We start from the raw sequence: 13548 nt of genomic DNA, 5'->3' as shown, positions 1-13548 counted from the left end.
CCGAGCGTCTCCGAATAATCCCGACCCCTAGCAGTCTCCGGAAAGAGCCGAAGAGGCTTCCCACCCTCGGCTTCCCGAGCCATTCCGAAAAAGCCCGAAGTTTTCCGAGCAGCCGTCCTGCCGGACTGCTGGAGGCGGCCACAGCGCCATGTTGGATGCTCTGCTCGTTGAGTGAAGAAAATCCACCGGCATCGCCTGAGCCCCGCTACCGAGAAGGGCGCCGCTTCCTCCGGGGAGGGGGATAAAGATCCCCCGCCGCCGGCCCATGAGGATATTGCCGTGAAAGGTCCGGTCTCTCCGCCTCCTGCCCCCGCCGGGTCCGGCCCCCCCCCTGGGGTCGCGTTGTCACGGAGACCGGCAGCCGGTGGTGCTGGCCCGCGGGGCGGCTGCTGCTGCCGGCGGCGGCGGCGGCGGAGGCGGCGGCGGCGGCGGCGGCGGCGTCGGGCGTGTGTGACCGGCCCCGGCCCCCTCCTCCTCCTCCTCCCAGGCTCCCCCCCGCCCCCCGCTCCCGCCGCCTCCCCGGGTCTGCCCCCATCCCGCTCCCCCGCTGCCCCCGGCCCCTGCACCCCGGCGCGCCCGGTCCCGCTCTGGGGGGGTTGGTGGCTTCGCTTTGCCATGAGTTTACCGCAGAAACCGGCTCTGAAATCAGGCACAGCGACTGCAGCAGGAACCGGACCCGGCACCGGAGCGGCGGCGGCGGCGGCAGCAGCGGTACCGCCTCCTCACCCGGCGGCGGCGGCGGCGGCGGCGGCAGCGGCGGCAGCGGCGGCGGCGGCGGCGGCGGCAGCGGCCCCCCCTCCTCACCCGAACATCAGGGCCCTCCAGACCCAGGCGCCCCAACAGTATCCTTTTCACCTTCCTGTCGGCCCTTCGGTTCCCGTCGTCGCAGTCCAGAGGGACCCCGCAGCCCAGGTGACCCTCCTGCCGGCCGCCACAGCCCAGCCAGGAAAGGGACAGCGGCTCAAGCCCCTGCATCGGGCTAGGGCGGAGCTTTTGGGGTGCCCCGGCAGCAGCACTGCGGGGGGACCCCCAGACCCTCTGCAATACTGTGAAAGCTAGCTCCACTTGGCCATGCTTCTGCAGCCCCTTCCTTTTAGAGCTTGGGGTCCCTTCTCCCCTCCTCCCCTGAGGTACCCTCCCCCACTTTATTGGGCAGAATTTGCTTGGTGCCTGGGACCAACCCTGCAGGGAAGGCTTTTCTCTGGTTGTTGTGAGGATTACACCCTCCTGCTCTTCACCTCCCCTCAGCTCCCCCTACAGCGGGACACAGTGGGCTTCCCTAATTGTTATTAGTACATAATAAACTTTATCGGTAAATTTCTTGTTTAAAACTAATCAGTTCGTTTCCGAGGTAAGTTGGATTTTCAGTCTAAGGTGAAAATGTGCAGAAAGCAGTTCCTCTGGATAATTTTTTTTGGTAATGGGAGAGTTGTGATGTGGTTTGTGGTAGAGATCTGAGGAGGAAATGTGACGCCGGACGCTTCCCTGTCTTTGACCTTTTTTAAGGAAGAGGAAGTTCACTGACATTACCCATCACCCACAAAAGTCTCACTTCTTGGAAGATTTGTGTTAGGCTGAATATTTTTAATGGGCTTTAATTTACTCCTCATAGGCCTGATGTCTAGAGAGTTACCAGGGCTTCCGGAGGAAAGTCTAGTATTGAATATTTCTAATTTCATGTTATTTGCTCGATTGTAGAATTTTGGACAGCTTTGATTGAAAAGACTTGGTGATGGGGTATTTTAGTCAAAAACTAGCCGGTGAAGGTAAAACGTTGAATTAATGAATTCCACGGAGATTTAGAAAGGTATTGCGTACCTGAGAATAACATTTCATCATGCATCACCTCCTCCCTACACCCACTGTATTTGTGTAAATCAATAAATAATGATTGGATGTTAGATGTGTTGTGTTTTTGTGTTTGTGTCATCGTGCGTTTGACTTTTAGAGATTGTAGGATGTTTGAGCAAGTAAGAAGCTAACTGCTGTGAGGTCGCCAGATTATTTCACAGTCTAGTTTGATTCTTGTCTGTATAGATTACTTTGAGAAGGGAAAGCAATCTCCCTTCTAGAGTAATTTCAGGTCATGGTTTGTTTTCTGCCAAGTGTCATTTTTTTCTGTTCTTTAAACCTAGTTCATGTTTTTCAATCCAGGCACCGTGGTGCAGTGTAAAGATAAATTCCATTCCAGTGTGACGTGTGTACTGATTTCATAATGTTTTTATCCTGCATGATTCTGTTCAATTAGGAATTGTTCACCGATGAGAAAGTGTGGTGATAACTTAAGCGTTGCCTATGGAAAACCTGGTTGGTTTTGGTCAGTGTCTCTGGGATGGGGGAAGGTTGGCTGGTTTGCCTACTTAAAGGCAGAATTCAGTGTTGAATCTCTTAAACCTGTCTTTTCTTACTACTTTGTGAGTTTAAATTCCTTTCTAATTTCATTTTTTACCTTGATTGCCTATACGCGGTTAGGACTTTTAAGTTTCTGAATTGTGTCACCACGTAAATTACTCATTACCTGCATCTTTGAGCTGTTTTGGCAATTAAACAGAAATGAAAGGAAACCTATAGTAGATGTCCTTGATGTACAGAGTAGTAAGGACTGCAGTGCTGAATGTGACACTGGTGAATTGGGTGGCTTTTTGGGACACAAAGAGCTGTGTTTCAAGCATGCTTTTTCTTAGTGCATTTCATAGAGGACTTATAAAAGCTCTGAGTTGGTTGCAACATTCAAGTAGTTACTAAAGCTGAAACTTAATTTTCTTTTGAATAAAAAGCACTTGTTAAAGAGATAAATTTAAGTGTAATTTCCAGTGTAGATAATTTTGAACCAATTTTAGTCATATGGAACACTTACTTTTGTGTGGCTTTAAGTTTTTACTTTGCCTCATGCCATTGAAGCTGAAATTAATCTTTCTCTTGATGTGTTTCACAGCTCTTATTGTTTTCTCTTTGCTTTTACACACTGAAAGGTTATAATTGCTAAAATAGAAAATTTTGTTATATAAACAGTAAATGAAGTATAGGTTGTAGATTTCATCAGAACACACCAGTGGTGAAGTGTTATCAACTGGTAATGGGGTATTGATTAAAAAAGGATTGAAATAGAGCAGTTCTACTTTTCTACCCTGAGGGAGTATGGGAATTTGTATTTGACGCAAGTGGTCATTGTTCAATAAGGTGATAACATTTAAGCATCTTGGCAGGAGTGCATAGCTGGAGTTGCACTTTTCATGGCTTGAATAGATCTCCAGACCCTCAAAATAATGTGGGTATAGTTGTGTTTGCATTGAATTAATAAATTCGAACAATTTTATTTATTTATTTTTGAGACAGAGTCTTGCTCTGTCGCCCAGGCTGGAGTGCAGTGGTGTGATCTCGGCTCACTGCAACCTACGCCTGCTGGATTCCAGCAATTCTCATGCCTCAGCCTCCCGCGTAGCTGGGATTACAGGCGTGTGCCACCAGGTCCAGGAAATTTTTTGTAAGGCGTGATCAGCATCCCAAAGTGCTGGAATTACAGGTGTGAGCCACTGCATCTGGCCAGACAGTATTTTAAATTTGTAAAAATACTAAAAAGATTTGCGTGGCACTATGTTCTTCATTTATACTTAGTGTTCAAGTGACAAATCAGAAATGAGGAGAAGTGTTAACAGTAACGGATTTGAGTGTAAACTGGCACCTGCTTAAAAGTAGGCATCAGTATTGCATGGCAGGGACCAAAAGGCCATTTCAAGTAGTGGCCTTTGGCTTAAAAGAAGCAGATGACTGGGGGCTTGGCAGAGGGCAGGCCAGGATGGTCGAGGTTGGAAAAAGAAAAACTCTGATATGAAAGGTGCTAAAGGAATGGAGAAATAGGCTTAGGGTTTTCATAACATAATCCAGCATGAAGTTTATAGGTTATGAAATTAGCACTTTAAACTATTTGCCTTGAGATATGCTTACCCTAACTTCCCTGTATGAGGTTCCAAGAGGCTCTGTGGAGAATCTTAACAGTGATTCTTAACCTTTTCTGGGTAACAAACAACTTTGATGAAAGCTGTATAGACCCTTTCCACAGAAAACTGTGCATACATAGAAACTGTTGCTTACATTTTTTGGGGGGTGGGGGGGGTTCTTGGGCCCCCCTTAAAAACCTAGTCCTTTAGACTGAAATTGCTCACCCTTCAGATAATTCAAGATAAATGAGTTTGAATTTAGGTATCCAAGTAGTTCTGACTTAAAAAGAAAAACTTTGCAGTCTGTTATGAATACGCAGTGTTCTCTCTATATGGAAAGGCTTCAGGGTATAATTTCTCTCAGGGTTGCTGACACTTCTGGGGAGTCTAGTTACTGTTTTGGGGCAGCCAATATAATTAAGAAAATCAGGCAGTGGGTTCTTAGCAGGAGCTAAATTTAGGAAAGACCTGTATCAACCGGAAAATACCTCGTGTTCTTAGCTAGTTTGTCATAGATATATGACATATATATTAAAAACCACTATTCCTGTTGCTTTTTTTGGTATTATAGTTTTCTTTTTTAATTTCTGTATTGATTTTCAGTTTTATCTTACAGGCTGAAGCCAATAACATTTTCTGTCTTCTTTTTTTGCCCCTCTACCAAAGCTAAATCTGAATAATTAATAATAGTATTTATTGAGTTCCTACTATCCTGGGAGCCAGACATGCATAATTATATTTAATTCCCAGGGGAACTTTAATAAGGTAGTCGGTATTGTCGTATTTTATAGATGAGGAAACTGAAGTGCAGAGAAGTAAAGTAATGTTTTCAGGGTTCTCGTAGTAAATGGTGGTCTGTGATTCAGACTGGTATGACTGACTCCAAAGCCCATGAATGCCGTTTTTACTATGCTTGGCTGTTTCTCACCAAGCCTGTGTGTGGGAATGGGAGGAGGAATACTCTCCTATATTTGAGAGCCAGGGGAAGGTCTGTATACAGAAATGAGGTTCTGTGGAGTAATCTAGAACACAGTGATACTGTACTTTGTTTTAATTAGTTCATAGTCACATACTGCTAGACAAGTAGCTTATCTTTACCTTATTGAGCCTTAAGACATAGGCCTTTGGTTGAGTGCATGTTCCTGCTTGTTCAGAAGTTAGCAAGGCCTCAAGCAGAATACCATTATAATTAGCAACTAGAATTCTGTAGCTCATATAGTGGCCAGCAGTCTTTCTGCTCCTAAGCCCCACCATCAATAAAATGTCAAATATTGAGTACAGATCCTCCCATAGGAGAACAGAGGGCAACAGATACAAGATGGAGATAAGGAAGAAAGTTACTCAGACGCTTGAGTTATAGCTCAGCTGCTGCTACTTCCTGTCCTGGGTTTATGGGTTTCAGAGGAAGGTATTTTCTATACCTGATCTTAGCTAGAAAGTCAAAAAGTGATTACAGTGAAGTATTTTCTATCAAACCATGAGCGTTTAAACCAACTTAGGACTGATGCATTGATTTTCCGTATTGGGGTTTCTGATAACATCTTTAAATTTTTTTTTTTTTTTTTTTTTTGGACGAGTCTTGCTCTGTCACCCAGGCTGGAGTGCAGTGGTGTGATCTTAGCTCACTGCAACCTCCGTCTCCTGAGTTCAAGTGATTCTCCTGCCTCGGCCTCCTGAGTAGCTGGGATTACGGTGATGTACTACCAAGCCTGGCTAATTTTTGTATTTTTAGTAGAGACTGGGTTTCACCATGTTGACCAGGCTAGTCTCGAACTCCTGGCTTCAGGTGATCCGCCTGCCTCGACCTCCCAAAGTGCTGGGATTACAGGCATCGAGCCACCGCACCCGGCCCTGATCTGGCAAAACCCGGTCTCTACTAAAAATACAAAATTTAGCGGGGTGCGGTGGCACCTGCCTGTAATTTCAGATCAGGAGGCCAAGGCAGGAGAATCGCTTGAACCCAGGAGGCAGAGGTTGCAGTGAGCTGAGATTGCACCACTGCACTCCAGCCTGGGTTACAGAGTGAGACTCCACCTCAAAAAAAACAAAATCAAAGGTCTTCTAGAAAATGTTTGAAAACCACATCTTTTTTTTTTTTTTTTTAGATTGATTCTCACTCTGTTGCTAGGCTGGAGTGTAGTGGCACGATCTTGGCTCACTGCAACCTCCGCCTCCTGGGTTCAAACGGTTCCCCTACCTCAGCCTCCTGAGTAGCTGGGACTACAGGTGCGCGCCACCATGCCTGGCTAATTTTTTGTATTTTAGTAGAGACGGGGTTTCACCGTGGTCTCGATCTCCTGACCTCGTGATCCGCCTGCCTCGACCTCCCAGTGCTGGGATTAGAGGCATGAGCCACTGTGCCCGGCCGAGACCCACATCTTAAATCAATGGAGAGGATTCCTGTAATCCTAGCACTTTGGGAGGCCAAGGTGGGCAGATCACGAGATCAGGAGATCGAGACCATCCTGGCTAGCATGGTGAAACCCCATCTCTACTATAAAATTAGCCAGGCGTGGTGGCAGGCACCTGTAGTCCCAGCTACTTGGGAGGCTGAGGCAGGAGAATGGCGTGAACCTGGGAGGCGGAGATTGCAGTGAGCCGAGATCGCTCTACTGCACTCCAGCCTGGGTGACAGCGAGACTCTGTCTCAATCAATCAATCAATCAATCAATAAATGGAGAGGATTGCCACATTTTGCCATTTATATTGAGGCTTCAATAGATGTGGCAAGTTTATGAATTCATTAATTCAGCACCCACTGTGTGCTGCTACACTCAGTGCTAGATGTAGGATTGAAGAGCTAAGGTAGAAATCTTTGCCCTCAAAGAACTTGGTCCTTTTGGGTAGAGGTGGGTAAACAAAATGTCATGAAGCAAGTACAGTGATAACTGTGATAACTCTGCTGTGAGAGTAGTCTGGGGAAGGAAGAATTAAGGCTTTCTAAAAGAAGTTGACATCTCAGCTAAATTAGAAGAATGAGTAAGAATTAACCTAGGTTTACATAGCTTTCTCTTCTGCTGGCCTGCTTTTTCCAATTCCATTGCTGCTGCATAGAATTTTAATACATGGATTTCAGTCACGTTTCAGGCTTTTTTTTTTTTTTTTTTTGCTAGAGAAGGTACCAGAGAAAGTGACAGTCAAACACAAGCTAAAAATTCAAAGTATTTTCTGTATCATAATCTGAGGAATTAGTGTATGAGAAGCAGATACATACCTGATCTGATCTGTGGTGGGTCTTTTCCTGGTCTCCTTCCCAGTGCATCTCGTAATATCCTTGCCCTTTTAGTACTAGACTTTGGCTTAGAAACAGTACTTGCTAGTCTTAAAATAGAAGTAGATTTACCTTGGTGTATTGAGAAGTGCACCTGATTTGGAGGCAAAAAATCTGGCTTTGAGTTTGGCTCTTTCATTGTAATAGATATCTTATTTTAGACTAGCCATGTAACTGCTCCAGGCATTGGTTATCCCTTCTCTGAAATGTAGGGGTTAGACTCATTCAGTGACCTTCTTGAATTATAATTGCTTATGATTGTCTTTTGAGATTTGTGTTATTCTTGCAAGTAGAGAGGAGGGATTTACAGAAACCAGTTAATAGTTTCTTTGTCTGATGGTAAGTGACATGTTCTGTGGTGGCTTATTGATATTAGAAGATACTAACATGGGGCAGAGGCAAAGCAGCAGTTTGCTTATATAAGCTACTTCTGGTTTTTGGCTTGTTAATGTTAGATTCAGCCAAAGAGACTGAAGCACCTCTATAACTTTAGTGGTGAAGACTGTATAGTTAGTTGTGAGATAGTGGGAGACCATAAAATAAGGTTCCCATGGTCATTTGCTGGCTTGTTCTGGGTGATGGTACAGTTAGTTCGTTATGAGATATGAGGGAAAGTAAGTTCTGGAATAAACTCCCATGGTGCTGTGGTGAGACACAATCTATTTTTACCTAAGGAATAATACTTTGAGCTAATATAATAGGAAACTAACTAGTTCCTGATTATTAGCCACGCATATAACTTTAAGCAATGGATAAACTGCAGCTGAGACTTACACGGATGAAATATTGCAGGATCCCATGTGACTTCTGAATTCTCAAATGGCTTCCAGTTCTTTGGCTTGCTGCCAACCAAAGGAATTTTTCAATCTCCTGTAGCTCAGCTGAAATTTGAGATAGTTAAACTATTTTAAGTGCATTTGAAATTTGTTGGTTTTTATGACCTTTTTTTTTTTTTTTTTAAAGACAGGGTCTTGCTCTGTCTCCCAGGCTGGAGTGTGATCTTGGCTCACTGCAACCTCTGCTTCCTGGGTTCAAGTGATTCTCATGCCTCAGCCTCCCAAGTAGCTGGGATTACAGGTGTGTACCACCACACCTAGCTAATTTTTGTATTTTTAGTAGAGATGGATTTTGCCTTGTTGGCCAGGCTGCTCTTGAACTCTTGACTTCAAGTGATCCATCCACCTCGACCTCCCAAAGTGCTGGGATTACAGGTGTTAGCCACTATGCCCTGCCGTGATCTTTATTAACTAGTAATTGTTTTGTACTTTATTTTTTGAGACAGAGTCTGTCGTCCAGGCTGGAGTGCAGTGGCGCAATCTCGGCTCACTGCATCCTCCGCCTCCTGGGTTCAAGTGATTGTCCCGCCTTAGCTTCCTGAGTAGCTGGGATTACAGGTGCACGCCATCACACCCATCTAATTTTTGTATTTTGGGTACAGGTAGGGTTTTACCATGTTGGCCAGGCTGTTCTCGAACTTCCGACCTCAAGTGATCCGCCCGTCTCAGCCTCCCAAAGTGCTGGGATTACAGGTGTGAGCCACCACACCTGGCCTGTTTTATACTTTTTTGAGCCCACTGTGTGCTGCCTGACTTTATAAGACATTGAATTTTGTTAATAGAATGTAAACTCCATGAAGGCAGAGATTTTTGTTTGTTTTGTTCACTGTGGAATTGCTAGCAGCTAGAATACTGCTTGACAGACAGTAGGCAGGATGTAAATTTGTTTATTTATTTATTTATTTATTTTTGAGATGGCGTTTCGCTCTTGTCGCCCAGGCTGGAGTGCAGTGGCACAATCTCAGCTCACTTCAACCTCCGCCTCCCGGGTTCAAGTGATTCTCCTGCCTCAGCCTCTAGAGTAGCGGGGACTACAGGCGCGCACTACCATGCCTGGCTAATTTTTGTATTTTTAGTAGAGACGGGGTTTCACCCTGTTGGTCAAGATGTTCTCGATCTCCTGACCTTGTGATCCACCCACGTTGGCCTTCCAAAGTGCTGGGATTATAGGTGTGAGCCACTGCGCCTGACCTATAAATATTTATTAAATAAAATGTTAAGTGTATTGGACTTTGGGAATCAATTTTTGTTTGTTTGTTTGTTTTGAGACGGAGTCTTTCTCTTTTCCCCCAGGCTGGAGTGCAGTGGTGCGATCTTGGCTCACTGCAAGCTCCACCTCCCGGGTTCACGCCATTCTCCTGCCTCAGCCTCCCGAGTAGCTGGGACTACAGGCGCCTGCCAACACGCCCGGCTAATTTTTTGTATTTTTAGTAGAGACGGGGTTTCACCGTGTTAGCCAGGATGGTCTCGATCTCCTGACCTCGTGATCCACCCGCCTCGGCCTCCCAAAGTGCTGGGATTACAGGCTTCAGCCACTGCGCCTGGCCTCAATTTGAAGATAAGTTTTAGGATTAATATAGATGGCATCACAACTCACTTATAGCATTCAGAGCTGCCCTCAAATTATTTTGCAGTGATGTATAATTGAATTGAAAATAATTCTGTAATTTCCTTTCAGATGGAATAACATTGACCCAGTTTACAAAGCCATCTGAAGTGCCTGAGTTGTATTTGAAGTACATATTGATACTGAGGATTAGGGTTGGTATGAAGGCCAAAGAGGAACAACATCTGTAGTCAAATATTATTATTAAAAACTTACGATTATAAGAGCAACACATAATTAAATGAGAAATTTGGAAAAATATAGAAAAGAGAAGTAAAAATCACTCATAATCTTATTAGTGGAGACAACCCCTTTTTTTGGGGGAGAGAGTGTTGCCCTGTTTCCCAGGCTGGAGTGCAGTGGCACAATCTTGGGTCATTGCAACCTCTGCCTCCCAGGTTCAAGCAATTCTGCCTCAGCCTCCCGAGTAGCTGGGATTACAGGTGCGCACCATTATATGCAGCTAATTTTTGTATTTTGGGTAAAGGTGGGGTTTCACCATGTTGGCCAGGCTGGTCTCGAACTCTTGACTTCAGGTGATCTGCCCATCTTGGCCTCCCAAGGTGCTGGGATTACAGGCATGAGCCACCGTGCCTTGCCCCTTTTTTTAAGAGGTGGGGTCTTACTCTACCTCCCAGGGCATGGTCATGGCTCACTACAGCATTGACCTCCTGGGCTCAAGCAATCCTCCCACCTCAGCCTCCCAAGGAGCTGGGACCACAGGTGTGTGCCACCACGCCTAGCTAATTTTTTTGTAGAGATGGGGTTTTGCCATGTTACCCAGGCTGGTCTCGAACTCCTGGGCTCAAGCCACCTGCTCGCCTTGGCCTCCCAAAGTGCTGGGATTACAGGCATGTGTCCCAGTGCCTAGCTGTGATAACCACTTTTAACATTTTGGTGTATTTCTTTCCTGATTTTTTTTTCTGTGGATTTTAATATTAGTGGTCATACATTTTTGTAAGTCAGATTATGTACCTAGTTTTGTTTCTTGCTTAATTTGCTACCTAAGTATCTGCCATGAAAAGTACTGTTTTTGGCCAGGTGTGGTGGCTCATGCCTGTAATCCCAGTACTTTGGGAGGCTAGGGCAGGAGGATCACTTGAGTCTAGGAGTTTGAGACCAATCTGGGCAACATAGTGAGACCCTGTCTCTACTAGAAATTAAAAAATAGTTTGCCAGGAGTGGCAGTGCATGCCTGTAGTCCCTGCTACTCAGGAGGCTGAGGCCGGAGGATTGCTTGAGCCCGGGAAGTCAAGGCTGTAGTGAGACCTGATTGTGCCATTGCACACCAGCCTGGGTGAAAGGGCAAGACTGTCCCAAAAAAATAAAAAGGGATACTTTTTCTTTTTTTTTTTAAATTGAGATGGAGTCTCGCTCTGTCACCCAGGCTGGAGTGCAGTGGCACGATCTCAGCTCTGCAACCTCGGCCTCCCGGGTCAAGCAATTCTCCTGCCTCAGCCTCCTGAGTAGCTGGGATTACAGGTGCCCTCCACCACGACCGGCTAATTTTGCATATTTTTAGTAGAGATGGGGTTTCACCATGTTGGCCAGGCTGGTCTCAAACTCCTGACCTCAAGTGATCTGCCCACCTCAGCCTCCCAAAGTGTTGGGATTACAGTCATGAGCCACCACACCCAGCCAAGAGATACTTCTTGAATAGTTTTATTCTGTATCTACTTGGAATATAAGTGAACTTTTTGTTTCTTTGGAATGTTTTTCTTGGGAATATTTTTTCACCTTTGGCTTTTAGCTTAGAAGTTATGACTGCACATTACAAAGGGGAATGTTCAAACCTTTATCAGTAAGTCAAACATCTTTTGAGTTATTGTTCCTGTAATGTTTTGCATTATTTGCAAGATTAAAACTCAATGTAACATCACAAGTTTTTTTCCCATACAGTTATTTACATTTCTTTATTATCCCTTTAAGTTCACCTTTATATGTTCAAGTATACTAAGTTTTTAAAAAAGGCTGGGAGCCAGAGTCCTAATTTTTTTTTTTTTTCTTTGTGGCAGAGTCTCACTCTGTTGTCCAGGCTGGATTGCAGTGTTGTGATCTCGGCTCATTGCAACCTCCACCTCCCGGGTTCAAGCAGTTCCCCTGCCTCAGCCTCCTGAGTAGCTGGGATTACAGGCACCCGGCACCACGCCTAGCTAATTTTTGTATTTTTAGTTGAGGCAGGGTTTCACCATATTGGCCTGGCTGGTCTTGAACTCCTGACCTTGGCCTTCCAAAGTACTGGGATTATGGACGTGAGCCACCGCACCTAGCCTATTTATGTATCAGCCAGGCTGGTCTCGAACTCTTCACCTCAGGTGATCCACCTGCCTCAGCTTCCCAAAGTGCTGGGATTACAGGCAGGAGCCATCGCGTCCGGCCTTTAGTTGGTTTTCAGAAAGTGTTAGTATCATAAGGAGTGATTGAAGGAAAGGAGGAAAAGACCACAAGGATTCATGTGGGATAAGGGAAAGAGGATTGAAGTGTGGGAACAAACCTAATTTTGGAATAAGGAGGGAAAATTAAGTGGGAATAGAAAATGAATACAGCCAGTTTTAAACCAGAATACTGTTTTTACATTGAGAATGGAAAGGACCGAACCGTGAAGGGACATAATAAAGGTTAAATGAAATGATTCCTGACCTTTTTTCTAGGGCCTAGTAATTAGTATATAAGAAATAGAACTTGGTTGGAGAACTTGGCCAGGTGCAGTGGCTCATGGCCTGTAATCCCAGCACTTCAGGAGCCCAAGGTGGGTGGATTGCTTGAGTTCAGGAGTTTGAGACCATCCTGGATGACATGACAAAACCCCGTCTTTACAAAAAATACAAAAATTAGCCAGGCGCGGTTGCACGTACCTGTAGTCCCAGCTACTTGGGAGGCTAAGGTGGGAGGATTGCTTGAGCCTAGGAGGTTAAGGCTGCAGTGAGCCATGATTGCACTGCCGCACTCCAGCCTGGGTGACAGAGTGAGACCCTGTCTCAAAAAACCCCCCCAAAAACAAACGAAAGAAAACCTTAATTCATTTATTTATTTTATTTATTTATTTTTTTGAGACAGTCTCGCTCTATCACCCAAGCTGGAGTACAGTGGTGTGATCTCCAACTCAGCTCACTGCAACTTCTGCCTCCCAGGTTCAAGCGATTCTCACGCCTCAGCCTCCCGACTAGCTGGGATTACAGGTGCACGCCACCACATTGGGGCAATTTTTGCATTTTTAGTAGAGATGGGGTTTCACCATAATAGGCCAGGCTGGCCTTGGACTCCTGACCTTAAGTGATCTGCCCATCTCAGCCTCCAAAAGTGTTGGGATTACAGGCGTGAGCCACTGCGCCCAGCTTACTCATTTTTTTGAGATGGGGTCTGGCTGTGTCTTTCAGGCTGGAGTGCAGTGGCATAATTATGGCTCACTGTAGCCTTGACCTGCTGGGCTCAAGCAGTCCTCCTGCCTCAGCCTCTTGTGTAGCTGGGACCACAGACACACTCTGCTATGCCTGGCTAATTTTTTAATTTTTTGTTTTTTAGAGATCTCAGTTTGTTGCCCAGGCTGATCTCAAACTCCTGGGCTCAAGGGATCCTCTTGCTTTGGCCTACCAAAGTGCCGGGATTACAGGTATGAGCCGTTGAGCCTGGCATGGAAGTATGAATTTTTAAAAGGAAAAAAAAGAGTTTAAGACTATAGTCAGGGTTTGGATAGGCAGAGGTGGGTGGATTATGATGAGTGGGTGATCAATATGAACAAAGATTTGGGCTTGAAGCAAGTGTAGTGTGTGCTGTGTTCTAAGGATTTGGATCTGTGTGCTTGGAATGGAGGATTCTCATGGTAGAATATTCAAGATAATGGATCCAGATTCTAGAGCATTTTGAATAAATAAGAGGAAGTTAGACTTCAGCTGTGTG

The 13548-nt window shown here is 45.3% G+C and overlaps 1 protein-coding gene across 6 annotated transcripts in view; it reads left to right on the top strand.

Annotated features, from left to right (window-relative positions):
- The first annotated feature begins 649 nt into the window (after window positions 1-649).
- EIF4G3 (eukaryotic translation initiation factor 4 gamma 3) overlaps window positions 650-13548 on the top strand; it is a 369995-nt gene continuing 357096 nt past the window's right edge. Inside the window, exon 1 of one of the 6 annotated variants that reach the window (XM_032759190.2) lies at window positions 650-842. The gene's annotated coding sequence lies outside the window, so the exon portion shown is untranslated. Of the gene's footprint in view, window positions 913-2267; window positions 2318-13548 lie in introns of those variants that run through there. The other 5 variants (XM_032759180.2, XM_058443895.1, XM_058443905.1 and 2 more) reach the window with 5 other exon arrangements.

Source organism: Hylobates moloch, unplaced genomic scaffold (assembly GCF_009828535.3).
Source record: "Hylobates moloch isolate HMO894 unplaced genomic scaffold, HMol_V3 SCAFFOLD_9, whole genome shotgun sequence".
Taxonomy (NCBI): Eukaryota; Metazoa; Chordata; class Mammalia; order Primates; family Hylobatidae; genus Hylobates; species Hylobates moloch.
Note: the sequence above shows the minus strand (reverse complement) of the source record. Positions and strands in the feature narration are given on the sequence as shown.